The sequence below is a fragment of the Gallus gallus genome, chromosome 2 (genome assembly GCF_016699485.2).
Source record: "Gallus gallus isolate bGalGal1 chromosome 2, bGalGal1.mat.broiler.GRCg7b, whole genome shotgun sequence".
Classification (NCBI taxonomy): domain Eukaryota; kingdom Metazoa; phylum Chordata; class Aves; order Galliformes; family Phasianidae; genus Gallus; species Gallus gallus.
Genome location: NC_052533.1, coordinates 96,431,408 through 96,448,898, shown reverse-complemented (window position 1 = coordinate 96,448,898; position 17,491 = coordinate 96,431,408). Strand labels below are relative to the sequence as shown.

The following is a 17,491-nucleotide window of genomic DNA, read 5'->3' as shown; positions in this document are numbered from 1 at the left end:
AGAATTGATACATAGTGCTGGTTGTTGACTTTGGAGTGAGGGGAAGGCTTCCATATACTAACTTGGTATGTGAGGTGCGCTGTTTCTATGTCTCTTCTTCCTGCAGAATTGTCAGCATTATGCTGTAGGCTTTTTCAGGAGGACAGTTGATTGTCAGTGGAGCCAGACCTGCAGAATCCAGAAATTCCTGGAGTTCTGTTGTTTAATAGAGGAAGTGGGTAGGCTAGTAAAATTATTTCACTTTAAGCCCTCATGCTAAATATAGGAATACACGTTGTTTATGAGTTAGGCTAAGAAATTAAAGAAAAAAAAAAGTTGTTGTAAAGTTAGCCAGTAACCTGTGTGATCGCTCCCAATAAATAACAACAACATATGCTACCACATAAAAGTGGAAATGGATCTGGAATGGCTGGTTAAAACAGACTTCTGTCCATCTGTCACACAGGCTAATAAGTAATTTCTCTTTGTTCTCGTGTGTAATAAGGGTGGCCCCATCAAAATGTCAATAAATATTGTGAGGAATGTAGAGGACCCATGTGGTTTTGGATGGATCAGAGCCAGTGGCGTGTCTCCATATTCTGTGTTTGTAAAGGAGAGAGAGGCTATGCTGAAGTACAAGCAGAATGTTCTGAAACGTCTGTTTCCAGCTTTTGGGTAGCTTCATGTAGAAGTTGAGGCTTTCTGTTACAGATACAGTGCAGAGAGGAGCTGAACGTCCCTGTGTTGCGCTGCCTGACTTGGGTTGGGAAGCGCCTGCCCAGCCTCCAGCTCTTGTTTGCAGCAGCCACCAATGCAAAGGTGACTCTTTCAGATTTGTTCAGCTCAACCTTTTTGTCTATAATTATATTTAGCCAGGTACGGGTTACTTCAAATTTAATTTTTCCAATGCTAATGAAGTACTCTTAATTTTAAATATTAGCCTCGTGTTTGCTGTAATGCAGCCTGTGTTAATTTCATAGCTGTCTGATATCTAATCTTTATTTCCATTTAAAATTTTACTTTGTCTCATATGCACTGCTATTTTATTCTGCTGCGTTCCCATAGTTTTTTTTATTTGAAAATGTCTGGAGCACCAGGATTCTTGTTCACACGCTGCTTGCTGTGATGAGCTGCGCAAGACAACATCTGCGGAGCACAGACAGAGCGCCTGAAAGAATGCGGGGTGTGTCTGTCTCCCTGCTTATCTTGGCTCGTTTCTCTTCCCCGAGCTCCTCTCGAGGTCTGTCCTCCTACTGCCAGTCTGCAGCCTGTGCTAGCAGTGCAGTGAAACCGGAGTCAGTCTGAAGCGCTCTGCGGCGACCTGCCAGTCACTGGGTAAGAGTTATCCTGGTTCATGCTGCGGCTGGTGAAGTATTAAGTGAGGTGGTAACATCTGGAGGGTGAGTGTGGAACTGCTGTATATAGGAAAGAAGGAGCAATTGGAATAATATATGGAGCAGAGCAGGGAGTATCTGAGAGCATACTTAATGGTCTGAGTTGGGTGTGGAAGAAACTGTTTGATAAACCATAAGCAGAACACAGGAGTGCTAAATTATGAGTAAAAGAAGTTCAGGTACCAGTAAGAAATACCCAGAACTGGTGATGAGGATTTATTATTGTTGCTTTTAATTCTTCTCATTTTGCATGTCAGGTAACTTGGATTTGGGTTAGAGTTGAGTTTGACCTGTAGTTTCCTCACTCTCATCCAATCTGAACTTGAAAGCCCTTACCTTACATTTTGACATCTTGTGACCTTTGAGGCATCTCAAAGGGAGGGAGCTCTTAAGGGGAAAGGACCAATATTTTACTTGGTCTGTGTCATGGTTTTATGATTTTTGGTTGTCAGTATTCCACATCACAACGTCATGCAGTGTACTGGGAGTTAAGGAGCAAATGCTTTAGTTCCAGGTACTTGTCTGGAAGAGAAGAAGAACTATGTTCCCCAAGAGCCTTTTCGAGTACTGTTATCATTCCTGCTCAAGGGAACAGATATAAGGGCGCAGGTCATCTGACTTGTCCCTCTTCTTGTCTCGCTGTGTTCCCTGTTGGATCGGCTCGCTACTGCTGCGTCCGACTGCACGCAAGGCTTCAGTATTAGCATAAGGCCTTTAGCTCTCGGACAATCTTCCTCTCAATTATTGTTGATTTATATTGTATTATAGTGTGTTATCTTACATTCCGATACTGTATTTAGTAAATTAGTTTGTTTCTCCTCAGCTTGTTGCCGCTGTTTTTAATTATTTTGGGGTCCCCTGTTTCCCTTCCTGGAGGCGTGGATTTTGCGAAATCCCTCCGCTCCACTAGTCGCGGAACCGGGCCGGACCAGCCCTTAAACCGTTGACAGTCTGATTGTGGTAGTACAAGAGGGAATGGCTTTAAACTAAAAGAGGGGGAATTCAGGTTAGCTGTCAGGAGGAAATTCTCCACTCGGAGGGCTGTGAGGCGCTGGCACAGCTGCCCAGAGAACCTGTGGTGCCCCATCCCTGAAGGCGCTCAAGGCCAGGTTGGATGGGGCCCTGGGCAGCTGAGCTGCTGGGGGGCAGCCCTGCCCCATGGCTTGGAGTGGGACTGGGTGGGCTTTGAGATTTCTTCCAACCCAAACCATTCTATGGTTCTTTGATATTGTATGACTACATGACTCGCAAATGCGTGGTGGTTTGGTGGCTCCTCTCTTTCAGCCACGTTGTCCTGGGAGGGGTGTCAGACATCCCTCATACTTTGCTGGAGCATTTAATTCCTACGCAATGAAATTGGAGACTTAAACAAGAAAATAGGATTCTCAGTAGTCAGTACTGTTTGTCTGAGGTGGCCAATACAAAAACACTAGCAGCTGGAAAGGAACATTTTCTTTCCATCTGACAAACGTGTAATGCCAGTGCAGGAGTCCCGATGAGAAGGAGCACACAGAGGGCATCTTCAGCAGTGAGTGTCCTTGGTGGGCTGCCCTTGCTGTCCTCAGCTTGTGGCTTTTTTCCCCTAAGATTGAGTGATTTTGGCCATTAGTGCAAACGTGATGGGTTAATATTCTCTGAGGCTGAAAATGGATGGCCGTGGTGGGAGAGCAGTCATCTCTCCCGTGTCACACTGCTGACAGGGCTAATCCTTCTCTTGCCAGTCTCTGATGTAACTTAATTAATTTTAGTGGAATTACTCCTGATGTATAATTAAGCGAGAAGGAAATTGAACTGGACAATGTGAGAAGCTTCCTGTGTTGTTGCTTATCATTACGAAGAGAAATGGGGGACTCTGCGTTTCATTAGTGCCAGGCTTTCACCTTGAACGTGAAATCCCCCTAACGAAGCACTGCTTCAGAAAAAGGTGCCTGGGTCTGGTGTCTGAGCTCGAGTTTACCTTGTTCTTTAGCTAATTACATAAGAGTGGTTGTAAACTGGTGAGGATGCCAAAACTGAGCTGCAAATTGCATCCTCCTCATGATTATTTTTTTCTTTCTAAGAAGCACTACACTGATAACCCCAGTACTGAAGTCCTCGCATCTGCCTGCACTTCTCTGCCCACTGTCTTTTGGGTTTGTTTTATCGTACCTTAAATATACATACAGGGCAGCCCATGTTTTACCTAGGATTAAACAGCTGTTAGGGATTGTCAGTAGATCCTGTGCTCCCTATTGCAACACAGAAGCTAGCAGTGTGAGAACTTCTGTACCATTTCTGGTGCCCCCTATTGGTACTCCTTAAAAAACCACTTAATCTTCGTGGGAACAGTTCGACTCCAAGGCGAGAGTATGAAGAGCAGCTCAGGTCACTCAGAGCAGAGGAGCTGAGGGGAGGACTGATGGCGGCTGCAGCTCCTCACAGGGAGCGGAGGGGCAGCGCTGAGCTCTGCTCTGTGTGACAGCGACAGGGCCCGAGGGAACGGCATGGAGCTGTGTCAGGGGAGGGGCAGCTGGGGGTTAGGGAAAAGGTTAGTACCAGAGGGTGGTGGGCATGGAACGGGCTGCCCAGGGCAGAGCTTCTGGAGTTGAAGGAGCGTTTGGATGTTTGGACAACTCATAAAATGGAAAGCCACCATTTGCTTTTGAAATTAAATATGAAGAAGTGACTGGAAAGGCCTGCAGGTTCTCTACCATTCTTCAGGGCTTGTGAGGAGACAACTTTGTTGCCCATCAAGGGCATGCCAAAGGTAGTATTTCTGCAATTCCTCTTTTTGTTCATGGATGCTCCCTGTGTTAAGGTATTGCTGTTCTCCTTAGGCATTTGAATTACTTCTCCAAGTTCTTCAAATATTTGTTGTCTTTTTTTTTTTTTTTTTGATAGCCATTGCTTTGTTACTGCATCAAAGTAAGTTTTAATACTCTATCATTTGCGAAATGCGATGAAAACCTTCTGTGTGTTCCTCACACATCATCTGCGTGAGGAAGCAAAGTGTATTTGGGCAAAGATTAAATAAAAAATTAACTTTTGAGTATACCGTAGTATGAGTTAGAGCCTGAAGAAAATTAACTATGGCTGGCTGAGCCTGATGTGTATATCCCAGAGTACTTGCTTTGCTCAGCATGTGTTCTGGGAAATTATTTAGCCTTTTTTGTTGTCTTAATTTTTAGGATAATTGAGTTTGGATCTTACTAGTATTTCTGCTTGGGATATTAGAAACATGAGTTACTAAACATGTGTTTTAAAATTTTAAGTTGATCTCAGTTGGAATTTTGTTAGGTTACTTTACTAGGTGCTGACTTCTGAAATTCACCCACTGTCAGTAGTATCTCTTCCTGCTGAAAACAGTAATGCTTTCATGACCAAATACGGTCTCCAGTATTGGCAGTTTCTGAAGATACACTTTCTGTGTTAAAATACATGCTTTAGTACAAATGCAATTACCTGCATTGGTGAGAAATATTCACATATCTATAACTACCTGAAGGGAGGTTGTAGTGAGCTGGGGGTCGGCTTCTTCTCTTGTGTGACTAGTGATAGGACCAGAGGGAATGACTTCAAGCTGTGCCAGGGAAGGTTCAGGCTGGACGTTAGGAAATACTACTTCTCTGAAAGGGTGGTCAGGCACTGGAATGGGCTGCCCAGAGAGGTGGTGGAGTCACTGACCCTGGAGGTGTTCAAGGAACGTTTGGATGTTGTGTTGAGGGACATGGTTTAGCGAGATGGTTGGACTGGGTGATCCTGTGGGTCTTTTCCAACCTTGGTGATTCTATGATTCTATGTCTTAAATCAGTTGTTGTGTGAAATAAAACACTCTTCAATGCTTCTTTTATTATTATGTCAAAGAGAATTTAAACTTAAAAAAAAAAAAAAAAGAATCCAAGGAAAAAAACGGAAGCTTTACACCAGTCCTTGGCTTTGCCCCATAGTTGTGTGACTATAATTACCTGCTTAAAACAACTGTAATTTTATTTTTTTCTTATTTTGCAGTAGGGCAGGACGAGCTATCAGTTCAGGGAATGTTTCTGGCAATTCAGAATTTTCAGTGCTGTTTGTAGCCTTCAAAATCTGAAAATCCAAATACAAAATGTGTTCCCCTTTTGCTCTAGCCAGTACTATCTACATATAAGGGAATTCAGCTTATATGCTAGCATATGCCAAGTCTGATCTTCGTGGGAAAAAACAAATAGAACATCTTTGCTTTTGGGTCAGTTGGTGTCTGTAACTTGAAAGATCTTGGTTAAAACCTTGCTATTTAAGGTCATTTAAAATAAATTTTATTATCTTTTTAGAAAAATGAATATATTTTAGTTTAAGATTTGAAAGATACTGTTAAGCCATTTAGTGGCGTGAAGTGATCTTTAAGTGAAGAAGTTGTCTTAAATTACCTGGGGCATAAAAACTTGAAAAATAAGCCAAAATATAAATAACAGTACACGCACCCTAAAAAAACACTGCCTCAGCTATCAGTAGCATCTAATGTTTTTGTCATGTTTAAAATGCACCCTTTTTCCTAACCTTGCCGAATCAGAATTTTGTTTCTAACTGCTCTTTTCCAAAAAAAAAAAAAAAAAAAAAAACAAACAAACAAACAAAAAAACCTTTTATACAATTTGAGGACTAGGTCCTCTAAAATGTGGTCTCAAAGGATGCTGATGGAGCAAGTGGGAAAAGAACAGGAAGAAAAGGGGCCATAAAGATGCTCAGAGGGCTGGAGCACCTCTCTTAGGAAGAAAGGCTTAGGGAGCTGGGCTTGTTCAGCATGGAGAAGAGAAGGCTCTGGGGAGACCTCATTGCAGCCTTCCAGTGCTTGAAGGGAGCTTATAAAGAGGTGGGAAGTCAACTTTTTATACGGGCAATGATAGGATGGGAAAAGGTCCAGGCCATTTTGAGGTTCTAATAAAACTGTTAAGACTGCAACAGAGACACTGTGGATTAACACTAGCTGAAGATGCAGTTGGAAGTTTGTCTGGATGACCTCATTTTTGTCATTGTTTTTGGTCTGTAAATGGCTAACTCTGAATTTGACCCCATGTCATTTGTTGTTAGCTTATTCCTAATAAGTGATGAAATATTCATTTTGGTATATTCTTCTAAACAGTGTTAAATGCAAGAGTCAAAAAGAGCAAAGAGAAAAGTATTATATTATTCTCAACAAACCGATTCGGAGCAAAACTGTCCTTAATGATGTGTCCTTTGAAGATGACCTGTGATTACAACCCACAGTTTTGCTGTCATTTAAGCTGCAGGGGACATGTATTACTGTCTTGCTCAATTGATGAGATTGGATGGATGATTGAATGATGAGACTGCAAGCCAGGTCTTTAGCTTGTCAACTCATGCCTAATTCACAGTGACAGTGTGCACGCAAGGCGAGTGTCTGCGTTCTGTCATATTTAAGCTTCTTGTGGTCTTCTTTCTGAGTTAATTCTGTAGATGTTCCACACCTACTAGCGACGAAAAAGATGGGCAGAAAGAGTGGGTGGTTTCTGTGTACTTAATGTGAGGGTTTTTTAATTTGTTTGAGTCTGATTCTTTTAATGTTCTCTTCCAGAAATAAGTACTAAGGAAGTGCTACCTGTGGACTAAAATACTTAACTGCCTATGGAAATGGCCTCTGTTTTTGTGAAGTCCGTTTTTTGTTAACTGCCTACTTTTCATAGAATCATAGAATTGCTAAGGTTGGAAAAGACCCACAGGATCACCCAGTCCAACCATTCGCCCTTCACCAATGGTTCCCGCTAAACCATGTCCCTCAACACAACATCCAAACACTCTTTGAACACCACCAGGGTCGGTGTTTTGCAGTTTTCAAAGCTGCTTGAATCTCTTCTCCCCTTTTCCTGATGATTTTCACACCTTTTTCTTCTATTCCTGCCCTTTCTCCCTTGCTTTGCTTTCCATTGCACAGATGTTTTCATCACTGGGTACTGTATTAATAAAAGTAATAAAGTGACATGATCAAGCCAAACTACTGCTTGGAACTGACCAAATGACAAATAGTTCCATATAGTAAAGCTACTGGAATATTTCTAGTCATTTATGTAGGAATGTTGTCCTGTTTTTATGGTAAGATTTCACCTCTGCTGCTTGGCCGAATCCTCATGGCAGGGGAAGGGGAAGTATCTGTCAGGACCTGCTGTTTGCTCACTGCATATCAGAAAGAGCAAACATGAGAATACAGGGATAGGAGAGAACAGTTCTGAAGCGCATACGTGCATAGATCTGCTTATTTTTACCCATGTGTTTTGCTTCACTGTATTCCCAATTGATAGTTATACTCTGTTACAGGTGTGACAGTGACTTACTGCTGCTCAGCCAAATGGGGTTTCTCCAAGCACAGAAACAAATATGTCAATAGGCATATTTAACAAATAACAACAAATATGTCAACCGAAACTGTTGTTTGGCATGTAGGTTTTTAAGCAGCTTCAATGTACTTGCAATATTTTATTGAGATGCGTGGATCAAATTAGGATTCATACTGTCAGAATTGTAGAAACATGGACAGTTGAAGTGGCTGCATTTCTGTTCTTGTAGTTTGACTACAGATTAATAATCATAGAATCATGTAGGGTAGAAAAGACCTCCAAGATCATACAGTCCAACCATCCATCCATCACCAATAGTTCTCATTAAACCACGTCCTTCAACACAAAGTCTAAACATTCCTTGAACACCTCCAGGGTTGGTGACTCCACCACCTCCCTGGGCAGTCCATTCCAGTGCCTGACCACTCTTTCTGAGAAGTATTTCCTGACATCCAACCTGAATCTCCCCTGGCACAACTTGAGTCCATTAAATGTCTCAGGCTTGAGATGTCTGTGTGACTGCCTTACAGGAAGTGGACTTTGGGAGCAGAGTAGCAGGCAGTGTTCTGCCCTTTGCAAGTGTAGTGTGTAGAATAGTGTATCAAACATAATGTGGTGTAATGGGAGGATATACTTGATGTATCAAGATATGTTTGTACAAATTTTCACAAGAGTTGCTTATATAGAAAATATAAGGTTGCCGCAGAGAGATTTATTTTCCATGATTCCATATAAAGAAAAGAGTTTCTTTATTTACACTCTTTATTTAGCAATTGATATGAGAACTGTACAGTATAGTTGTGAAATGATCTGTTTTCAGGGTTTCTATCACAGAATGCATGGTGTAGCTCTTGAGATGATTTTATGTTTTTAGGGAAAGTTGTTTGCTTTTAAAAGATGTTCAAAGCAGAGGTTCCAGTGCACCTACAGACAGAAATCTTAGAGCAGAAGCTTACTAAATCAAAGGAGAAAGTAATTCCTCTTAGGGCTGTGTTCAAAGACGTGAGACTTCTGCTTCTGAAGTAATTTAGTACTACCTTTAAAAGTACAGGTTGTGTCATTATTGGCAAATTTGAAACCTAAATTAGGATCACAAACCATATGGAGAAGAGATTCAGTATATGTCTGTGTCAGGATACTTTAATTTACAATCTTCATGCTTGCTTTAACAAGGATGAAATAATTGGCTGTTTGAAAATTACCGGTGAGTTGCTGTCTTTGTTTTCTGTGCCTGTGTCAATCATTGCAAGACGTTGGGGTGTTATTTCTTGTTTTACTAAGCGAGCACATTATGCACAGTATACTTGAGAGGCTTCAGAAGGTTGCGAATGTTATCTAATGCATCTACTGTATTGGTGTCTTTGTGAAGTGAATATTTTTTGCTATTTGTGCATTTGCTTGTAAAGCACTGGGATGAAAAAGGAGTCTCAAATACTCAGAGTATATGAGATACCTTCCAGAACTGAAAGTTAGTTTCCGTGATTTTCAGGTATAGAAGACCAACTGCCACTTCTGTTGGCTGCTACGAGGTTTTTGAAACAATTTGCTAGAAATGTTTACGTTATTTGAATAAAACCTGTACTTGCCTTCTTAATATGACATTGGTTGGCACTGCAGAAAAGAAGTCTTGTTTTCTCTGAGGTCGTCTAGCTTGTTTTGGTTTCTGGAAGTTGATATACAGAGCTGTGATACGGTGGTAGAAATAACAGAAGGGCAGAAGTTCATGGGAAGAGTCTGTTACAGTCCCTTTTATTTGACAAATGATTCAACTTTTTTCTGTTCTTTTCACTGAATTGTTCTTCTGCCCATCAGCCAGATCTAGTTCTGCAATTGTGTTCAAATGGACCAGTGCCATGGCTCAGTGATTTGCTCCCCTTTTCTTTGCCTTGGCTGAGGAAGGCATTGGAAAGAATTTTTCTGGAGCCCATTCAGTCAGGACAAGTTTCCTATGTTCTGCGACGTTCCAGTGCATCGTAATCTGGGCCATTTCACCTGGATTCTATCGTGCTTCCACGTAGGATTAATCTTGTAGATAAGCAACCAAGTGCTGTATCTTTTTATTCTTTAAATCTTTTCTCTGTACTAATTTTGGGGGTGGACTTTCCATAAATTTCAACAGGTGCACTGAAAAGTCACATTACAATCTTTTCATTATTCACTTAACACTGGCTCTTGATGTTCCTTTTCAGAAACACTGCCAGGTTGCTGACTCTTGAGTTCTTAACTCAGATGTATCACGGCTGTAAAGTATGTATTTGATTTGCAGGGAATTTTGTAGCAACTCAGGAGGTCAAAAGGCTCATGAAGTAGCTTTCAAACAAAGTCAACGAGAATTGTTGACTTGGCAGTCCTACAGATAAAGCAACTGGTCCACCTGGGCTTGAAAACCCCACACTAACTCCTGATATTTGAGGTAAGAGGTGGTTTCTTCCCAGTCTCATTATTGAACCTGCTAAAGATCTGATGTAGAGGTGATATTGTGACTGCTTGTGGCTTCTGTTTGCTGACATGCGAAACAGTCTGACATCTATGTAAGGTATTGAACTTTTTTTATGTTAGGATCCAAATTTTTTATATTGGGAAGCATTTTTAAAGCATATAGATATGTTGCAGGTGAAAGCTTTGATACTCTGTGAGTTTGTCCCTCAAGTCTCAGGCCAGAGAGGCCGGTCCTTTTTGCTTGTCTGGAGCAATCTCTCCTGTTCTCCCGTACCTGGACTTTTCCTGAGCTCTTCTCAGCATCTGTTCCCTCACCGCCTTTTATTTTTTTGCCCAGATCTTGGAGAAGTGATTCTTTTTTTTTTCCCCTCAAGGCTTATGTTACTACCTTCCATAAGATATGGGTCTGACAGTTCTGCTTCCCAAGGAAGTGTGAATTTTGGATGATGTGGAATATTTGTCCTAGTGGTTTAGAGGAGAGTGCGGAGACTTCAGTGCAATTGACAGTTCCTCTTAGAGAGGAAATTTACTTTGTGAGGGAAGATTTTTCTTCCACAGTTTGAGCTTTTCCCTACCATATGGGTAGGTAGGAAGAGTTTGCCAAATGTGTGATAGTTACATAAAACATGCAACATATGACAGATACGGAAAGGATTGTAATAAATGACTTCTTTGCACTTCTGCCCTGAAAAAAAAATAAACAAAATGTTAATACAAAGCCCATCAGATTTTCTTTCCTTCTTCAGGGATCCTTTATCTTAGTGTGGAAACTCTGGCTGTGAGCATAGGCTAGCAATGGCCAGATCTGTTTGAGAGCTTTCTGCTAGGCCAGGGTTAGGTACAATGCTACTTCAAATCACAGTTATCTTTTTTTTCCTTTTTTTTTTTAAATAATAATAATAATTTGCTATTAATACTTCTGGGAAATTACGGCGTATACCTCATGTCCATTTCCAGTTCTGCATCTTTAATAACTGAGACAGGGGAGGTTTAGGTTAGATGTTAGGGGGAAGTTTTTCCACACAGAGGGTGGTGACCCACTGGAACAGGTTGCCCAAGGAGGTTGTGGTTGCCCCATGCCTGGAGGCATTCAAGGCCAGGCTGGATGTGGCTCTGGGCAGCCTGGGCTGGTGGTTGGCAACCCTGCACATAGCAGGGGCATTGAAACTCGATGATCACTGTGGTCCTTTTCAACCCAGGCCATTCTATGATTCTATAATCATAGAGAGATTATTAGAGAGACATAGAGAGACATGAGACACTGTTTGAAGTACTCAGATTTTTGTCTCCTAACCCCTTTTTCTGTCTTTCCCGTTTTTAAAGCTGTATTAGTTTTCTGAAGGATCAAGTCAAGTTAAAAAAAAAAAAGAGTAGAGTTGTATTTAGGAACTGGGGATTACTTTGCTTTACTGGAAATATTTAGCCAGGTTGATGGTTTGGAAATATTTTCATGAGAGCTGCTTGAGCTGAAAGTTACTGAGAAAAGTTCCATAAAAATAACTGTGAACACCAATTTATAACAAAGTCATTTCTGGCAGCCTTCAGTTTAAAAAGAGAGCGTAAAAACTTTCCATAGCTGTAAGAAAGGAAGAATTATGGATCAAAGTGATCCAGAGTTTTTGGCAAGTTGGAAAAAACAGAAAAGAAAAACTAGCATTTAGATCCCCTTCCCCCCCTCCCCCGCAGTGACTAGTTCATTTTCATTCAACTTTTCTTCCATATCCTTTATAAGAATGACATGGAGGAACAGAGGATGGGAAGGAGACACTTATTTCTGTTTAGAATTGGTTCCGCAGGATGGAAATTTGGCAGCACACGTGGAAACTAAGCAAAACTGTTTGCAGAACTCTCTGCTTCTCCATCTAATGAAACTAACAAGAAAGCTCAAATAAAGAGAGGTTGTAATGGCAATGCCACCTTTTGTTGAACCTTTTTTTAATGTTGCTTCTTTGATCTTTCAGCTTGTTGGGAAATCAGTTGGCTGGTGTGAGATGTAATGTAAACAGAGGATGCTGGTACTTGTCTGTGCCCTGTGCTCTGCAGAGCTCCAGGCCACATGCCAGTGAATGCGAACGAGCTAGGTACAAGGAGCCTGAAAGTCATAGCATCAAAGATGCTGAGGGTCTTACAGGTAGGGCTAGCATGAGTGAGTAGGGTACTTTTATGTAAGGAGTCCTTGCAGATTTCAGGTGTAAATGTAAGGGTTGGAATATGCCTGTGCATATATATAATGTATATACATATATATACTGTGCAATAGTGCAGGAACACATGAGTAAGTGGCATCGATATTCTGTCTCTAACTTCCATGAATCTCAACTCTACAGAGGACAGACCTTTTTAGCATTGAGGTGGGAATACCCATGCTCTCAGTGATGTGCCAGCAGGAAACAGATAGGATGGGAGGTTACAGGGGCACAGTTCACTGTGCCAATAACTTAATGATCAGCAAAGATGAGCCAACATGGGGATGGAAATGAGTCTGTTAATTTGGTGAAGAATAGTAGAAACTTACACAGGCACAAGAAGCCAGTCAAAAAGTGTTCTGGTGCTCTGCAATTGCCAGCAGTCCCACACATCTGCCAAGCTGCAGTTGTTTTTTTGTGTCCTTACTTTTCATTCCTGAGGTCAAAGACTTAGAAAAACGAGTAAGGGATTGTCTTCATGGGAAAGGTACAAGAGAAGTTGTTGTTACTGTGCCTTTCCTAAGTCTTAGTCATACGTGAAGCTCTATAGAAAGGGAGAGTTTAGTGGTACTTTGCATTCCCTGGTTAGTTGGCTTTAAAATATGGAAATGCCTGTGGATCTTTTTAAAAACAACCAAAAACCAAACAACAACAACAACAAACACACCGTAAAGTTATATTACTTTGTTCCCTGCAGATTATTTGCTGCAGGAAGAGTCAGCTTTTCTGTTATGAAGGGAAGAGACGCCTTTCAAACTCAGTGAAGCCTTTTGATAGGGGTGGATGTGCAAGTGGATAGGAAGATCTGGAAGCTGTTCAGAGGCTTTTGACAGTATTCTGTAACATAGGGACGGTAAGCTGTGCATGGAGGAGGGTCATGTTATGGACTAATACATTGTTTGAAGGTGGGAATAATAAGGATGAAATAAGTAGTCCATTCCAGCAGGTCACAGTATGGTTGGACTGGTTGGTGTACTCAACATCTAAAGGGAAAAGGGGCTTATCAATGAAGAGAGGTACTTTGATGATGATATCTGCTTGTTTATGATAGTGAGATTGGAGTGAGCCATAAAACATTGGAGGAGTGCCCGACAAGACAATGTGGCCAGACGGTAGAATGGTAAATTGCAGGTAAAATTTAATGCACATAAATGGGCAGTGATCTACAGGGAGGAAAATAACTGCAGTTCCACTGAAAAGTGATGAGCTTTGAGCTGACTGTTAACATGCATGAGTCAGTTATGAGGTTTTTGATAAACAGCAGTGTAAAACCAACTCAGTGCTCTACACTGATGAGAAAAACAAATCACATGTTAGGCATTACTAATAAAGGAACAGAATAAAACAGACATTATCAATATTGCTGCTGTATAAATTCATTGCTCCCCAGCATCTTGAGTAGCATGTGCATTTCCTGCCTCCTCAGCCCAGAAATGATACATTAAGCTGGGAAAAATTTGGAGAAAGCAGCAGTTGTAAGAGATGCAGAAAGGCTTACGCACAACATACATTGTCTCTCTTGACCCTGGGAAGAGAAGACATTGGAGTATTTGCGAGGTCCGCGTTATTTTGAGTGAGAGGATGGACAGATGTGGTTGTTTCCAAACAAAGAGAAGTGGATCTTCTTGATACAGTGTGCCAAGCAGTACTGTGTTTGCTGGAAGTTTACTTTCTGACACTTCATACTCCAAAAAAAAAAAAAAAAAAAAAAAAAAAAAAATCAGCTTTTTTTTTTCTGTAATTATACGTGCTACATAGTGGGCAGGTGCACTTTGCAACATTGGTGTTTTCTCTGGTCTTCTGTAGTTTTTTGTTGCCTGTTATTTTCTGCTGCAGGTAACTATCACAGGCCTATAAGGAAGAGTGAGATTAGCTCACTTGGCTGAATTAAGTGATTTCACTGTAGGTATAGTATTCTCATAATCCTTCTTTTTTTAACGTGTGGAGAATCAGTTCTATTTTTTCTTTAGTCGCTTTGCTTCCTCAATTACTTCAGAGGATGCAGTGCCTTTAGCTGGATCTTAAAAACCAGTCATGGATTTAGTTTCTAGTAATTGTCTCTACCGTTCCCTTTGTCCCTGGGAAATAACTCTCAGCATGTTTGAAAACGTCAGTTGTGCACGTAGAAGAACTCTGATTTCTAATGGTGTGGTTTTGCTGAATCCTCACTGAGGCTCCGTGCCCTCTTTAAGCATGCATCTGCTCATTAAAGGCAGCGGTGAAATTGCGCCTTAGCCCCAGATGTGGCTACTTCCTTCCCAGCAAACTGCCAGCTTCTTCTTGAGTGGTCTTCCTTTAAACACTGCTGCTGAAGTATCAGGTCCCAGATTTGGGGCATAAAAGCAATTGTTTGTTCATAGGAAGCGAGGAGCTCTCTGCCTCAGCAGCACCATCCTAACAGGATGGCTTGTTTCTCTGAGTATACCTTTACTAGTTGTGGGGCTTAAGCCACGTTTTGGGGAAGCTGCATGTCTTACACTGAAAGCAGAGGGATATTGAGAGCATGGAAATGTTTCACTGCAGCTCCCTGTACCTCCCCCAGTTGGGTGAGCTCAGTTCCCTTCTTCCAGAGGTAAGGCATGTTAGTAGCAACATATAATAACAATACAGCAAGTGCCAGTTTTGACTTGATTTATGTGCTTTGTGCTTTTTTTTTTTAACTCCTCCATCTGCAGTTTCTGCACTTGAAATGTTAACCATCATCCATAGCTGCCTGCCGGGGACCGTGGCCTGGCCTCTTGCTCAGGCTGTCACATCCTTGCTTTTTGTGCTTTGTCTAGCCTGGGGATTTTTAGCCTGGGCCAGCTGGAAAGCTGGAACATACATGCACCGGTGTCTGTTGCTCACTGAACCTTACCTAAGTTCTTTCACACAGCAGCTCTGCCACTGGTGTTTCCTCACAGTGCAGTGAGGCCTTCAGACACTTTTATTCCAGTGGACACTCTCTTCTAGGAAACTTCTCTCTCTTCATGGATTGACTTGTAGAGTGGTTTGTCCTTAGAAAGAATCACAGAATGGTTTGGATTGGAAGGGACCTCAGAGCCCCATGCCGTGGGCAGGGCTGCCACCCAGCAGCTCAGCCACTCAGGGCCCATCCAACCTGGCCTCGAGCGCTTCCAGGGATGGGCCCAAATCCTTTTCAGATGTGCGTTATTTGGTGTGGTATTTTCGTGGACTTGCGTGTAATGTTTCTCTTCTGAAGTGAGAGCCCACTCTTGGGAAGGTTCTGAACGCAGCTGCAGAGCAAGCGCGAATACCAAAGTTTAGTGGGAGCCCAGGTTTCCTGATGGTAACTTGTTGTGCTAACAGCAGATTCATTTGTTTCCTAATTAATCAGAAAGAGTGTTCTTTTTATTTCAGCCATCTGGAGGAGAGCATGTTGTTTAGCTTCTTGCTACTGCAAATTGGAGCTACACAGGAAAAAGGATGTTTCAACTTGTGTTTTTGGCTTGTTTTTCTAGGTTGAGTCAGTGCAGAGCACATTAAAACATACAGTAGTCAGCTGCAAAGTTCATCTCTCAAGGACTGTGAAAATGTAACTGAAATATTCTTCCCCGAAAGACAAGAAAATATCGACTGTTTAATTGCTTATTATTACTTGTTTTGTTCTGTGAAATCAGTTGTCAGATAAAAACAATGTTTCCTCAGCGAACTGCAGAGCGGTTCTCGGGTGCCGAATCTGTTAGTTTGCCATCGAAAGCACTGAACATCGCTTCTGCATTTCTTCTTTGGGTTAACGTCGGAAGCATTTTGCCTGTCACACAAGTTGCTGAGCGTGCCACTAGCTCGCTACCTCCTCACTCAGATCTTAAAACATTGCGTTCTGCTCTCCAGAAGCCGCTCCAGCTCAGCCTTCCTTTGGAAGCTGTATTGTTCGCATGGAATACTTTCCAAGGTGCAGACTGTCCCTATGTGATGTTTACTGTATTTTTGCCTTGCAGCCAGCAGATTTTAGTACAAACTTGCCTGGGGGTGGCCTTGTCCTATTTTCCTCTTAGATGGTTCTGGCATTTATAGAGCTTGGGAGATCGTGCTTCTGAATTTTCCAGTCTGAAGAGCCCGAGCCAAAACAGCAGGGGAGATAGCAAACCTGTACGTTGTTTGGCTTACGGCAGCTGGGCCTGTTTTTCCTTTGACCTAAAGCAATGGCAGATTTTCTTGGGTTTGGTGTGGAGGAGGGGGAAGCGAAGACGAGGAACGACGCGTGAGGAAAATTGCTTTCTCTCTTTGCTTTGGAAAAGCAGCCTGTTTTGTTTTGTTTTTTATTACCTCGGTTCCTCTTTTTGCACCTTTAAGTGCAAAAAAAGCCTCCAGTTGATTTTACATCGAGTAGGGGTTTTCTTTTGGTGGTAATATATGGATACTGATTACTGATGATACGAGGGACTGCGCTTTGCTTTAATACTGCATTAGCATTTTGAGCAACAACCTCTTTTTTTTGTTGATGTACCATTGCGCCCGCAGAGTTGACTTTTTTTGTCGAGTTCTGGCTCCTCTGGGCTTGTTAGTGACGTTCGATAGCTTCCCACCGCACTGCATTTTCTTTATGTCTTGGTCAGTGGGGAAAAAAAAAATCCCCAAAACAAACCTCTTGCCAATTAGTGCCCAAAGCCTCTGCTGGGGAATGAACTTTGCTGAATGAATGTGGGAAAATTGGAAATACCCTGCAGATGGGTGGCTCAAAGAATATAGAACTTGTTCTCAGAGAGCCTTTGTTGTCTGTAAACACTTTCTCCTCAGTCTTCTCCTCTAAATGAGGCTTCCTGTGGAAATAGACCTCACTGTCTGCCTTTTACTTGTCCTGCTCTTACATTTAGCAACAGATGTTTCAGTTAAGTTTTGCATTTGTGTAATAGTTATTTAGTTGTTCCGCAGAGTGATTTTATTCATGAAGGAATGCTTCTTCATGTGATTGTTTGATTCCCAAGCTTATGAATTCCAGGAGCGTAGGAAAATTTCCTAAAAAAAAGTTTCTGAGAACAACAGCGTGTGGTGAACCTCACCACATGTGCGAAGTGGAATGCAGAGTTATGCTGAGCACTCGGGACTCATCCTGATGAAGCCGGATCCAAAAGCATCTCTACCAGCTTCAAGTGCAAATGCTCTTCCAGAGGGAGAATATTCCCAATTGGCAACTATCGGTAGTTTTCCTGTCTTGGTCTCCATCTGCAGTCCCCTCTGGGTT

General features: G+C 41.9%; 1 protein-coding gene across 9 annotated transcripts in view; it reads left to right on the top strand.

The window, feature by feature from the left end:
- Window positions 1-17,491, top strand: part of LDLRAD4 (low density lipoprotein receptor class A domain containing 4) — a 291,190-nt gene that overhangs the window by 37,482 nt on the left and 236,217 nt on the right. Inside the window, exon 1 of one of the 9 annotated variants that reach the window (XM_046925115.1) lies at window positions 1,252-1,314. The exons of the other annotated variants lie outside the window; for them this stretch is intronic. The gene's annotated coding sequence lies outside the window, so the exon portion shown is untranslated. Of the gene's footprint in view, window positions 1-1,251; window positions 1,315-17,491 lie in introns of those variants that run through there. 9 annotated transcript variants of the gene reach the window in all.